We start from the raw sequence: 12,823 nt of genomic DNA on the forward strand, positions 1-12,823 counted from the left end.
CCCCCCCCCCCCCCCCGCCCCGACGTGAGAAGACAACAGGGTAATTATCCAATGAGAGGCGCTGGCTTGCGGAGGAACAGCAGTGCCAAATACTCGCGGTGCCTATCCTCCCACTCCTCGACAAAGGGGCATTCTAGAGCCCGGTAAATAATCCAGATTAGCTGGAAGGGGTTATGCTGTTTCAGAAAGCGAACAGCCGCAATATTCTCTATTTCTTTCCTGGCAGAAACCCCAGTCGACTTCGTGGGGATAGCCCGGTATTGCGGTCACTGGGCTAGAAGTCGGACGCAGTCTCAATGTCGCTGGTCCCTGTGCCCACCTCCTCCAGACCCCTCTCCCTGGCAGCGGTCCTGTGTGTCCCCCCCCGGGGCTGTCACCTTCCTAACCCCACCCATGCTTAAGTCCTGACCCCATCACTCATCTGGGCCTCTAGCAAGTTGCCCTAAACTCCCTCTGGCCCGTTTCCCAGTTTTTAAAAATGTACCGAATAATAATCCCAATTTCGCATTCATTGGGGGTAAGTAAAAATAAGAATGAAATATCACAAAGGGCCTGGAACATGACAAGATCCCAGTGCATCTAATTTTTCTTCGTAAAGAAGCAGGTAGGTCACAGGCTGCACAGCTACTGAAGAAGGTGCTTGGATGGAGCATAAACAGTTGAATTTCAGGCCATGGGGAAGCTATTTTTGGACAGGTGAAACTTTCTGGAGCCATTCAGATTCTATGATGTCCGTCCCTTTGGCTTATTTGTAGGGTCTGCTCTGTATCCTCAGGAAGTGGAAGAAGGCCGAGAGGGAGCACGGGTATCGCTTTTACAGTTTGCAATGCTCTGCAGGTGCACACTCAGCATTACCAGGTAGCTGTCAGTGCCGCATTGTGCAGAGGACGAAACCAGAGGTCAAGATTAAGTCCCTTTTTGAAGTTGTAGGTCTGAACTCCCAAATCCTGGTTTCTCCCCCCCAGTAAGATGTACTAAGGGAATTCATCCCTAGGTTGTCAGAAGACGCCATGTCAGAAGACGCCATGTCAGAAGACGCCATGTCAGAAGATGGTATGGCCCGTATTCGAGGGGGTCCCAGGTATTGCCAAAAGGAAGTATGAGGGGGAAGAGGTTTGCTTATCTGTAGAATTACTTTACTAGAAGACTGGATAATGAGAGGTCAAAAAAATCCCAGGATTTCTTCTGTCCTGAAACTTCTCCCTCTCCCCAGACCTGGTCCCTTTGTGCTAAAGGCCCCAAGCCTGGGCTTTACTCCTCTGACATATTCCAGAGGATGGGACAGGTCAGAGAGGCAGCTCCCGAAGCTTCCAGGCAGAGATGGGAAAGAAATGGAACTTGGGATTGTTTTCCTTCCAAGATGCCTACCTCTGAAAGCAAGGCATTCCTACAGGTTGCTGAGACAGAATGGGTATGACAGTGACTACTCCAAGCACCCAGCACTGTGCCCAGCACCTAATAGGGACTTAATATTAATAGCTGTTGGATAAGCAGCATAGATACGGAAACTGAGGCATTTGGTGGCTCCATGTAATTCAGTGGCCAACCGGAGCATGGGCCCTGGTCTCAGAGAACCACCCAATTCCTGAGCTGGAAGGGGGCTTAAGGATAGAGTAAGCCCACTTCCTTCCTTTACTGATGAGGAAACTGACGGTTGGGGAGCAACCTGACCAGGCCACAGAGCTGCTTGGGGGCAAAGCTTGGTTTCCTGACCTCCTTCCTGCCGGGCACACGCTCACAGTGTCCCTGACAGCAGGGTTTTATGACGTATCCATGGTGGACACAAGCTTACCCCAAACCCCACAAATACTTCAGCCGAATTTCCTTAAAATAACTGTCGCAATCACCTTAATGTGCTGGAGGTCCCAGGGGTGGCGGGTGTAGGGGAAAGAAAATCCTGTTACACCTGCTAATTGTTGAGAAAGCCGCTTCTGAAAGATGGTTTGTGCTCCGGAAGCGTGTGCTGAGTGGCCAGCCTGTCTGGGCCGCATGGTTCCTGGAGCAAGAGCCATCAGGTAGGAAATACCGTGACTGATAACTGAGAAACAAAAATGCAGCCAGGTTTACGTGACGAATCTTCTGGAAGCTATTTATAAGGGACTATCTGGAAATGCCCAGATTGGCCCTACATCGTTTTCTCATTTTTAGAAGTTCTAAGTGCCCAACAAAAGCAATGCCGTTCCCACCACTAAGGACAAGGGGTTGTGTTTATCGAGGACTTACTACGTCCCAGGCACTCTGTTAAGTGTTGTGCAGGCATCGTCTTTACTCCTCACGACAACCCTAGAAGGTAGAGGTAATACCCGTAGCCCCTGGTCACAAGAGCGAACTGAGTTTCCGCAGGGTTGAATCATTTACCTACTTGGGATCTACGTTACCAAGCAGCCCGGCTGAGACTCAGACCCGGGGGTATGTGCCCGGACGCCGCCGAGTCTCACGGGGGCTCTGCCATCAGCCTGTTACGTGTAGTCAGCACTGCCCTCGAAACTCTCGTAATCACTCACACAGGACGGGGTTCAGCCAGGCAGGCGTTCCTCATGCAGGAGATAACTGTGGTTTGGTTCCAGACCACCACAGCGAAGCGCGTCTCACGATAAAGTGAGTCGAATGCATTTTTCTGTTTCCCAGAATAAAATAAAATCACGTTTATATTATACTGTGGTCTATGGAGTGCACGATAGGATTATGTCTAAAAAGTACATACTTTCATGAAAAAATACTTTATTGCTAAAAAATGCTAACCGTCGCCTGAGCCTTCCACGAGTCATAATCGCTGAGCACAGATCACCGTAACAGATATGATAATAATGAAAAATTTGAAATATTGCTAGAATTACTAAAATGTGATGCAGGGCCCCGAAGTGAGCCGACGCTGCTGGAAAGGTGGTGCCGACACATTCGTTCAATGCAGGGTGGCCACAAGCCTTCCGTTTGTAAAGAACATAACATCTGCGGAGCGCTAGAAGGCAAAGCGCCATAAAACAGGGCATGCCCGTGTATTTCCCAGGGGATCAGCAGATGAAGCCCAGGCTGAATGAAAAATAAGTGTCTTTGTATGCTAGAATCACGCTCAGGGACACAAGACGCTCACACAACGTGGGCCACGCAGGGGGACGTGCACCCCGCCTTCCACTTCACACCCACGGCGGACACAGGCTCACCGGGGGCCTGGTGAGTGGAACCATGCCTGTGCTTATGATTATTACCGCTCTTTCTCTCCTGGGCTAGCTCACTGTCTGGCTGTTTGCTTGCCAAGCACCTGTCGTTGATTTCTTTCAAGTTCAATGCCATCCAGGAAGGGATTCCACCACGTTATTCCCCAAGCTTCCAGCCGGCAAAGGACACAAACAAACACCAAGCAAAACAAGTTCTTTGGCTCTCATGGGGCCAGCGTTCGGTCTTTCGGAGGCCACACATTTTGCTCGTGTCCTTCTTTAGTGAGGTGCCCTCTGGCTGCCTGCTTCCCCCTCTGACCATCCTCTATCCTGTGCTCTGGGTCCGTGCTCATATCATCCACTCATCCCACGAGCCCTGACTGCGCGATGCCCAGACCTCCAGGACACAGGGTCTCTAGGAGGCAGAGCTACTAGAGAGGTGGGGACACAGGAGAGAAGCAACAAGTACAAAGACGGTTGGACGCTTGGGCTTGCAGCAAATGGAAGCAGTCCAGGCATCTAACAAGGGCAACCAGCTGTCCTGGTGAACATGGGACTGCCTGATTTAGTGCCAGAAGTCCCACAAACCAGGAGATTCCTCAGTCCAGGCAAACTGGGACGGCGGGTCACCCTCACCCAGCCTAAGGAGGTGTGGAAGGGACACTCCAGGTGAGACCGAGTCAGTGTTTAGCACCTCTCTGGGCACGGTAGAGAGAGGGAGAGAGAGGAGGGGGAGCCAGGCTGAGGGACAGACACAAGCAAAGGGACAGCGCCTCGAGAGAGTGGCATGGTTAGAGTGGAGGGTCTGTGTCAAAGAGTGGTCAGAGAGGAAGCTGGGGGTTGTCTGTTCACTGGAACCTACTTCTAGGAAGCTCAGAGACACCCTGGCCGCCTGATGCTTGCGAGGTGCTTCCCGGGACAAAATCTGGAGACATAAAGAGAAGCGTGCTGTATGGGGCACACCTGCTTTGGGTCCGGCAGTCCTCAGCTACACTTCTTGCCGAGGTCCCCCCAGCCCCCACAACATTGGCTGTGGAGCTTCTCACTGCTCATTGAGTCACATCTCTATTTTGCATGGGGAGGAGTAACCTCAATGCCTCTGAGGAGAAGGGGCCCAGGGACACCTTTCCCTCTGTGTCACTGGGAAGGAGGCACTGGGTGTCTGTGTGCTCTCCCACCTCCCACCTGGAAGACTGGCCGACTCGACCTTCCCTGACCCTCGATGATCTGTCAGCAGGGATGGCAGTAGCTCCCTCAGGGGTGTTGTGAGGCCCAAATATGAAGATGTCTGCCCAGGGCCCAGCACGTAATGTGTACACGGAGGAGCGACATCCAAGCCGAATCTCCGAGGAGGAGCTCTCAGGTGGAGGAGGGCAAGGACACAAAGAGGACAGAAGGCTCGGAGCCCTGAGGAGCCTGTGAGCTGGGGGAGTGGTGAAGGGCACGGGGGCTCACCCTGCCAGCCCGCCCCACCTGCAGTGCTCCCTGACGCCATGGATGCCCAGAATCTTTAGAGCCATCACTGACCCCTCGCTTCCTTCACCCTCATGAGCAGTCGCCTCCCCACAGGTCTCTTCGTCCACTCTGGCTCCTTCCAGCCCACTCCATATGCCAGCAGCCAGCGTCGTCACTGGAGAGCGCAGGCCTGATGCTGTCATTCCCCGACCAACACCCTTTGCTAGATACCTGTTGTTCTTGGGGAACCCCCCCCCCAGAAGACCACCGTTGGTGCTGAATCCTATGGCCTAGGACCACTTTCCAGCTGCCCCTCGAGCTGCTCTCCTCCTCCGTCTCTACCCTCCTGCCGCGGTGGCTTTGCTCAGTCCCTAGAACACATCTCATTTTTTTTTTTCCACCCAGAACCTTGACTTGCAACCCACTTCCTTCCCATTAGCCTGGCTAACTCCTAGTCATCATTTAGGCTTTGATGTAAATGCCACTTCCTCACCGTGTCCCGTGGCACTCCCAGTTAGCGGGTTCCACTTGTGGCTGGTGTTTTAGTGAAGCACCTTTGAATTTGGGGGAGAAGGTGTTTTGAGAGGCCGTGTACCCAATGGTAGGGGCACGACCTTGGGAGCCAGCGTGCCTGGGCTCAGAACCTGGCGGCGCTGACACTGGGCAAGCGATTTACCCACACGGTGCCTCAGTTTCCCCATCAGTGCAAAGGGATAATGACAGCATCCATCTCGGTGAGCTGTTGTGAGGATTAAATGAGTTAATACTGGTAATGCCCTGCAGAGCACCAGGTCGAGCCACGGCATTTGTCCCATAGATCAAAGACTTGCCCCTTGCTCACATCCCAGGCGTGGCATCTAGGACATTGCAGTTAGTCAGATGTGCGCATCCCCCCTTCCTCTCAATCATAAAGTCCTTTTGAAGGCAGGGAATGTGGCTTAGGTATCTCTCTGCAAGCTGCTGCCCAGAGAAGTGCCCAGCGCACAGGGAATTACTGACACAGAGAGGTAGAAGGGAATAAGGTGATGAAGAAGGGGTGAAATAGGATGGAAGAGAATCCTAAAGGCAGACCCACGTGCTTCACTCTACCCATAGCCATCAGAACAACAGGCCAACAGACAGGATCAGGGGGGATGGTCCTCCCAGTTTGAGTGGCCTGCCGTCTTGGGTAGACTCCACACACTGGTGGTTTCACCCAAAATTTCCATAGAGATTTTCTCAAACAGCTCGGCCCTCAAGAAGAGAGTACACGTTGGACATAAATTCAAAAAAACAGATAACAACAACTTGAGGAGTGATCTGGGATGGCTGGGAAAGTTCCTTTAAAAATGCCCTTTTTAAGTATGGAGGAAATTAAGATATTTGATTAATAGATAAATCTCCCAGAGAAGAAATTAGAAAATGCTCAGCTTTCTTGATTCAATAGCACTTTTCACAGAGCTATTAAATTACCAATACTAAGTAGGAAAAAAGAGTACTCATTAAAAAAATTGATTTAGGACAACTTGGTAAGAGATATTTTTACTCAATGAGCACGGTATCGTTGGAGGCAGCTGGGCTCTTTAACTCCCCAAATTTACTTAAAAAATAGATGGAGAACCATCTTTCTACTTTTTATCTGTGGTTTATTTTGGGGAATGGCGTCTGTATGCTGAATGGTGATGTGGTAATGAGAGAGACTCGGTGAAGGGACACAGGTGATCCCTTTCTATTCTGACAACAGGCTCCCCTCCTACCCCACCCACGTCTCTAAGGGTGCATGTGTGCGCGTACGCGCGCTCCTGGGAAGCCCTGCCAGGTGCAAAATCCCCTTCTCTCTTCAGGATCACGGCTGTGATTCTAAATCACAGCACAGGGTTTCAGTTGTTTATTTGCCAAATGTCAGAACAGAGCCTCCTGGAATTGGACTGAGTCTTAGAAAAGCTCCCCTCAATGGCCACTTTACTGGTCTGTCAAACTTTTGTACCCAGTGGTCACGTCTTAATCTTTAGTAGCCTGGCGTTTGACAGAGGGAGGATTGTATCTCATACTCCGCCTAGTTCATAGGATTTGCATTTCATTTCAGGAATGATAAAAGTGAATTAAAGATAATGGAGATACTGATTCCCTTTTTGAAGAATTTAGTTATTTGGTTGGTTAGCTTTGAAGAATGTAGGAAATACTTGTTCTAGACCCACATCACCAGAGAGATCATAGTTTAGGCTGGAAATCACACTATTGCCCGGAGACACACCCAGCTACCCTCTCACTGAGTAAAGCGCTCCCCTAACGCATCCCTGATGGGAGCGGAAATCATCCCCCTGATCTGTACAAGGCTCTGGATGAGGGTCAATTGCTCAAGGAGGCCCAGTGAGTGGTAGACTCAGGTCCCAAACATGGATTTCCTGACTTCTAATCTTGAGACCCTGCGAGAGCCCCAAACCCAGGGCGGGGGACTGGCATCGGTCATCTGGATAATACCGCATCCCAAAGTTTTTCGGCTTGCTGTAGGTGTTTGCCACGACGATTGCCTCGGAAACATGGGCTGTCCCGATCAGAAGGTTGGAGGGGACAGTCCAGGGGTCTTGTGGTCTCCTGTTGTCCCCAGGAACACTGCTCAGGGCGGACGGGCCCAGGCGAGGAGGGAAGCAATGCCCAGAGCTCGAGTGGCCACAGCGGCCCCACACACCTGCTTAGTGACCTTCCTTCTTTTCATGAACTGTTTCTACCCAATGACCTGAGAGGTATATATGTATTACTTGCCCATTTTACAGATGAAGCAATGAGGCCCAGAGAAATTAGGTAATTTACCGAAGACTCAGGTCTGCCCGACCTCCAAGCCTGAGGAAGCGCTTCTCACGACGCCATGCGAGTAGACAGCCCTGTCCAAAAGCTGACTTGACTGTCTGGAGAAGAGAGCGTTGGAGAGCCGGAGAGGGAAGATGAGGCGGATGGAAGCTTTCCCCCAGTTCACTTTATTAAGATTATTTTTAAAGATTGTTTTTAAAGTGTGGGCTGCCTTTAAGAGGAAGGGTCCCTACTAGTTGCCTCTGGGGTGGAAGCCGGGAGGCTGGGGGCTGGGCTGGGAGGGAGACTTTTTACTCTTCACTGCGTGGCACCTTTTGTAATTCTGTAATGCACATGCATTACCTTATAAAAATAAATAGAATTTAAACTTAGAAAAGGAAAAGAAGAGAAAGATACTTGCTAATGAATTTAGTCTGCACAAATGGGAATACAGAACACAGTGACACGTGTCCTCCTACTTCTGACCCCAGGCCGTCCTGCCGTCCTCCCTCCCTGGTCAGCCACTGCTGTTGTTCTAGAGACCCTCGGGGCACGTACAAGCACACAGGCGCGCATGTCCTCTTCTGCATAAAAGCTAGATTAGGCCGTACATACTGGGTGGCGCCTCGTCTTTTCACTTAAACTTGGAGGCTATTCCACATCGGTACATACAGGCCTACCTCATGGATTTTGAAGGCTGCACAGTGTTCTTCCGTGTGCATGTAACGAGATTTATATATCCAGGTCCCTGTTAATAGACATGTACATTGTATCCGGTCTTTTGCTAACCCAAAGTGAATATTCTTTTTTCTAAAGATTTTATTTATTTGAGAGAGAGAGTGTGTGCAGGGGGAAGGGTAGAGGGAGAAAGAGAATCCCAAGCAGACTCCCTGCTGAGGGCTGAGTCCAACACGGGGCTCAATCCCACGACCCTGAGATCATGACCTGAGTTGAAATCAAGAGTCGGCTGCTTAAACAACTGAGCCACTCACTTAGGGACCCTTCCCCCAAAGTGAGTATTCTTAACATGTCTTTCTATACATGTGCGGGTCAATCTGTAAGATAAACATTTAGAAGTGCAATTGCTGGCTCACAAGGTATTTGTGGGTCTTTAATTTTTAAAAATTGTAGGTGTGGTTTAGCTTTGAGAGATACTGCCAGGCTGTCCTCCTGAAGAGGTCATACAGTTGCCGTCCCACCACAACACATGAGAGTGTTGGTTCCTTACAAGCGGGAAGGGTTTTTGCAAAGTGGAGCAAACTTCTACAGAAGAGAGATCTGTAGAGACACAGTGCATTCAATTGAGAGCTGTGAGGATTGGTGCTGTGGCCTCTCCAGGACAGGGGTGGGACCCTAGGAAATCATGGACATTTGCCCCTCTCCCTGGGGACTGGGATTTCCCCTCCACCAGCCAATGTGTGGCTATTGATGAAGCATCAGTTATACGCCATGCACTTTACCAGGAGCTGTAGGGATCGTCAGGAATCAAACACTCTGGACCCGCCCTCAAGACGCTGGTAATCTAACTGGGCAGCTAACAAATCCCTTATGAGAAGAGAAGCAGCAATACAGGGCCAGGAGCCAACGTTCCAGGTGAGGCTTATGGACAGCAAATGTCTTCGGAGTTTGGGGGAGTCAGATCACTTTTAGCTGGTGTGCTCTTGGGAAGACTTCTCAGAGGGAGCAGAGTTTTTTTTTTTAAGATTTTATTTATTTATTAGAGAGTGAGACAGTGATAGAACAAGCAGGGAGAGTGGGAGAGGGAGAAGCAGGCTTCCCGCTGAGCAGGGATCCTGATGCGGGGCTCGATCCCAGGACTCTGGCATCACGCCCTGAGCCGAAGGCAGACGCTTAACGGCTGAACCACCCAGGTGCCCCAGGGAGCAGAGTTTGATGCTAGCCTTGAAGAATGAGTGAGATTTTTCTGGGCCAAGAAGAAGAAGGTGGGTGTTAGAGGTGAGGGACAGATTTTTAATTTCTAAGCAGTAATTAGTTTGTGCTGACCACCTGCCAGATATGGTGCAAGACACACAGTCATTCATTTGCTCAAGCGATGTGTACTGTGTGCCCGTTGTAGGCCGTGCAATGTCCTAGGGGTCTACAGAACTTAGATTCTGGGCACTTTCCTATTTGTATGCTTCATTTCACAGACAAGCAAACTGAGGCTCTGGGACTGTTAAATAACTCGCCCTAAGTCACCGGGCTGGTGCATGGCCTAGCTGGGGGTTCGATGTCAGTGTTCTGATCTTCACTGTGGTGCTTTCCCTTGCTAACTGCTGCAGAGCCAAAGCACGGGAGAAATACACAAGATGTGTTTGGGAGACAAAATATAGGTCAGTTTATGAGAGACAAATTGGGCACCAGACCTGAGGTCTATTCAAGCCATCCAAACTGCATACCCTTGTAACAAAACAATTCTGTAAGAAAAGATGACATTTCTGTGGCCTGAAATTTCACGCCTTATGCAAGTGGTATTTATTTTTCCCTGCAAATTACAATCTGCCTTGACATTATTAAGGAAATCACATGGACCCAGCAGAAAATGAAGAATCCAATTGATTATTTTTATTGCTATAGAAGTCCTTTGTAGGCAGGCTGGGAAGAGACCCAATTTCATTTGCTTGTAATATTGCAAACGCCGCTAATTGCCTGTCTTTGGTAAAGGATAGAGACAAAAGAACAATCAAAGGTATTTGTTAGAATTTCTGTTTGGACAAATTAGCTTTGCATTTCAGTGGCCTTCATCTCGGTGCAGAACACCAAAACTCCATGTGTTACTAAATGAGAGTCCTGACATCACCTTTCCTACTGTTTATACAGTTGTTTCTAGCAATGTCTGTAAACTACTATTGAATTGACTATTTTCAGATGGATTTTTTTTTCCCTGCAGAGGTTGAACTATCAGTGGATTGCCATTCAATTCAATTTAGTAGCTATGACAGTTGGAATAACTACATTGCATCTTAACATGTGTGTCTCATGCATAAATTACATTGTTTGCCAAGCAATAATGAGCAGAAACTGCCAGGAGACTGAAAATCAGTGCTCAACAAAGAGCTGGGTCTTGCAGGTTAGAAAATGTCCATTGCACATTGGAGAGTCCAATGGACTTCAACTCTGGGGCCATCAGAATGTGGGCCACGTGGTTGGTACTTAGTGGATTCTTCATTGACCCGACAACCCATTAATGCTTATAAAAAGTGTCCTACCTCTGTAGTCGGATGTACATTTTCTCATTCATTCATTCATTCATTCATTCATTCATTCATTCCTGAGAGCTCAGTATTCTTGGAAGTATGAAGAATTATGAGTGGTATTTGGCCACTGAATTATAATTCTGTAAACGTTACAAAACAAGTTCAGAGAACTTCTAGTAGAGCAAGGTAGGAGGTGGTCTGTGGCATGGAACAATGCACCTGGGAGAGGTGGTGTGCCATAGGCTTAGAACCAGATTCTGAGTTCAATTCTTGGCTCCTGTGCTTACTAACTATATGACCTTGGGGGATTTGTATTACCTCCCTAAATCCTAGATTTCTCATCTGTGAGATGGGGAGAACTCACAGTCATACCTACATGATAGGCCTCTGAGAAGAGTCAATGAAAGAGAGCTTGTAAAGTGCCTGGCGCTCAGCTCAAGAAATACAAGCTATAGTAATAATAATTACTATTCTTGGAGTTGAGTCATTACTTGTGGCTTGGAGGCAAGGCCGGTGGTGGTGGCTTTGGTGTGGGTCAAGCTGGGTATGCTGAGCTGTGAGGAGGAGGTAGGTCTTTTGGGGGCAGGAGCCGAAAGCTAGAGCCTGGGAAGGTGGGTGTGGGTTAGTTAGAGGTCCTTCTGATGGGAGCCGAGGGAGACGAGATAGGGCTGGAGAGGTAGGTGGACCAGACCATGGAGGGACTTGTAGATCTCTGCAGACTGGCACGTGGTTAAAACTTTCTCCAAGAGGGGCGCCTGGGTAGCGCAGTCGTTAAGCGTCTGCCTTCGGCTCAGGGCGTGATCCCGGCGTTCCGGGATCGAGTCCCACATCGGGCTCCTCTACTGGGAGCCTGCTTCTTCCTCTCCCACTCCCCCTGCTGTGTTCCCTCTCTCGCTGGCTGTCTCTCTGTCACATAAATAAATAAAATCTTTAAAAAAAAAAAAAAAAAAAAAAAACTTTCTCCAAGAATCAGGCCAGTCCTCAGAGGTCGAGGAGAAGTGACCTGGTAAAAATCAGTTGCTTGAGGCCTGGCTTCCCTGGAGATCAGGTATTTTATCCTAAAAATGAAATTCAGTTACTGCTCAGTCAGGCAGTTTTCCAAATTAAAGCAAGCAGAAAACACGGGCGTTTTCTAACTTCTCCATCATCCAGCTCTGAAGCGCTGTGGGCACTCAGCAGGGGCAGGCAGGGCGGACAGAGACGTGCCTTCTACAGGCTGAAAGGGAGAAGCATTATCAACGATTCTGGAACCCTTTTATTTTTCCTCTGTGTGGGGTTTTGTGCCCTTTACAATGATAAGGTGAATATTATCCCCCCAAATTATCAAACTTCAAAAGTGCTTTGGCCCATATAATGTCTCCTGACCTTCGGCTGGTTCCAGTCTGTCCCCAGGAGCCGAGCCTGTGGTGGGTGAGCTGACAGGAGGGGGTTCTGGAAAGCAGGGACCCCGCCTCCAAACCCTGGCCATCTCATCCCTGCTTCCTTCTTTCACTTCTTTTTTCCAGCTCATGGAGCCTCAGAAGCACCTTACCTCTCTGTCCAGAGAGGTATCTTGGCAGAGAGCATCAAGGCACATTTTGTTTAAAAGGTAGGAGATGGCCAAGCCCTTTTCCTCTACACAGCACTGGCTGGCTTCATCACCCACGCCTGCGGACTGCAGTGGAAGGGCAAATATTTTTAAAATGGAAACGTGAAGACGCTTGCAGGGACTCAGCAAACTCAGAGCTCAGCAAACACTGACTGCTGGGCACAATCCTGACGCTCGGCTGCTCTTGCGTGGTGCGGATTGAGCTGGAGGAAGCCCGATCGTTGCCGGGTGCAGAAGAACCCGGGCCTAGTGCGATCCAGCAGAAATGGGGAGAGAGAGGCCGGGGAGCTCAAGGCCACTCCTCAGAGCTCACTGCTACCAGGCAGCAGCTGGAGAACATTTTACAGCCCCCGCCCCACAAACATGGGGACACACACCATTCATTTGATGTAACCACAGCCCTTTAGGAAGGAGCCCTCCGCCTTGTTTCATAGATGAGGAAACTGAGGCTCAGAGAGGCTAACTGGCTCGACCCAAGAGGTCACAGAGCTGCTAGCACCTGGTGGGAATGGAGCTTTGGATTCAAAGCCTGTGCTCTGTCCGTGACACCGCGCCACTGTCATTTGGCATATGGCCAGCAGAGTGGGGCCCAGCCTGGCTGACAGACGGCCCCCATGTCTTAGCTCTGTTGTGAATTGCTGTGTTTGGGGCTCAGTTTTCCC

General features: G+C 49.7%; 1 protein-coding gene across 1 annotated transcript in view; it reads right to left on the reverse strand.

Moving 5' to 3' along the window:
* LIPC (lipase C, hepatic type) overlaps positions 1-12,823 on the reverse strand; it is a 154,759-nt gene that overhangs the window by 77,825 nt on the left and 64,111 nt on the right. The gene's annotated exons all lie outside the window — the stretch shown is intronic.

Source organism: Ursus maritimus, unplaced genomic scaffold, assembly GCF_017311325.1.
Source record: "Ursus maritimus isolate PB19 unplaced genomic scaffold, ASM1731132v1 scaffold_35, whole genome shotgun sequence".
In the NCBI taxonomy this organism is placed as follows: domain Eukaryota; kingdom Metazoa; phylum Chordata; class Mammalia; order Carnivora; family Ursidae; genus Ursus; species Ursus maritimus.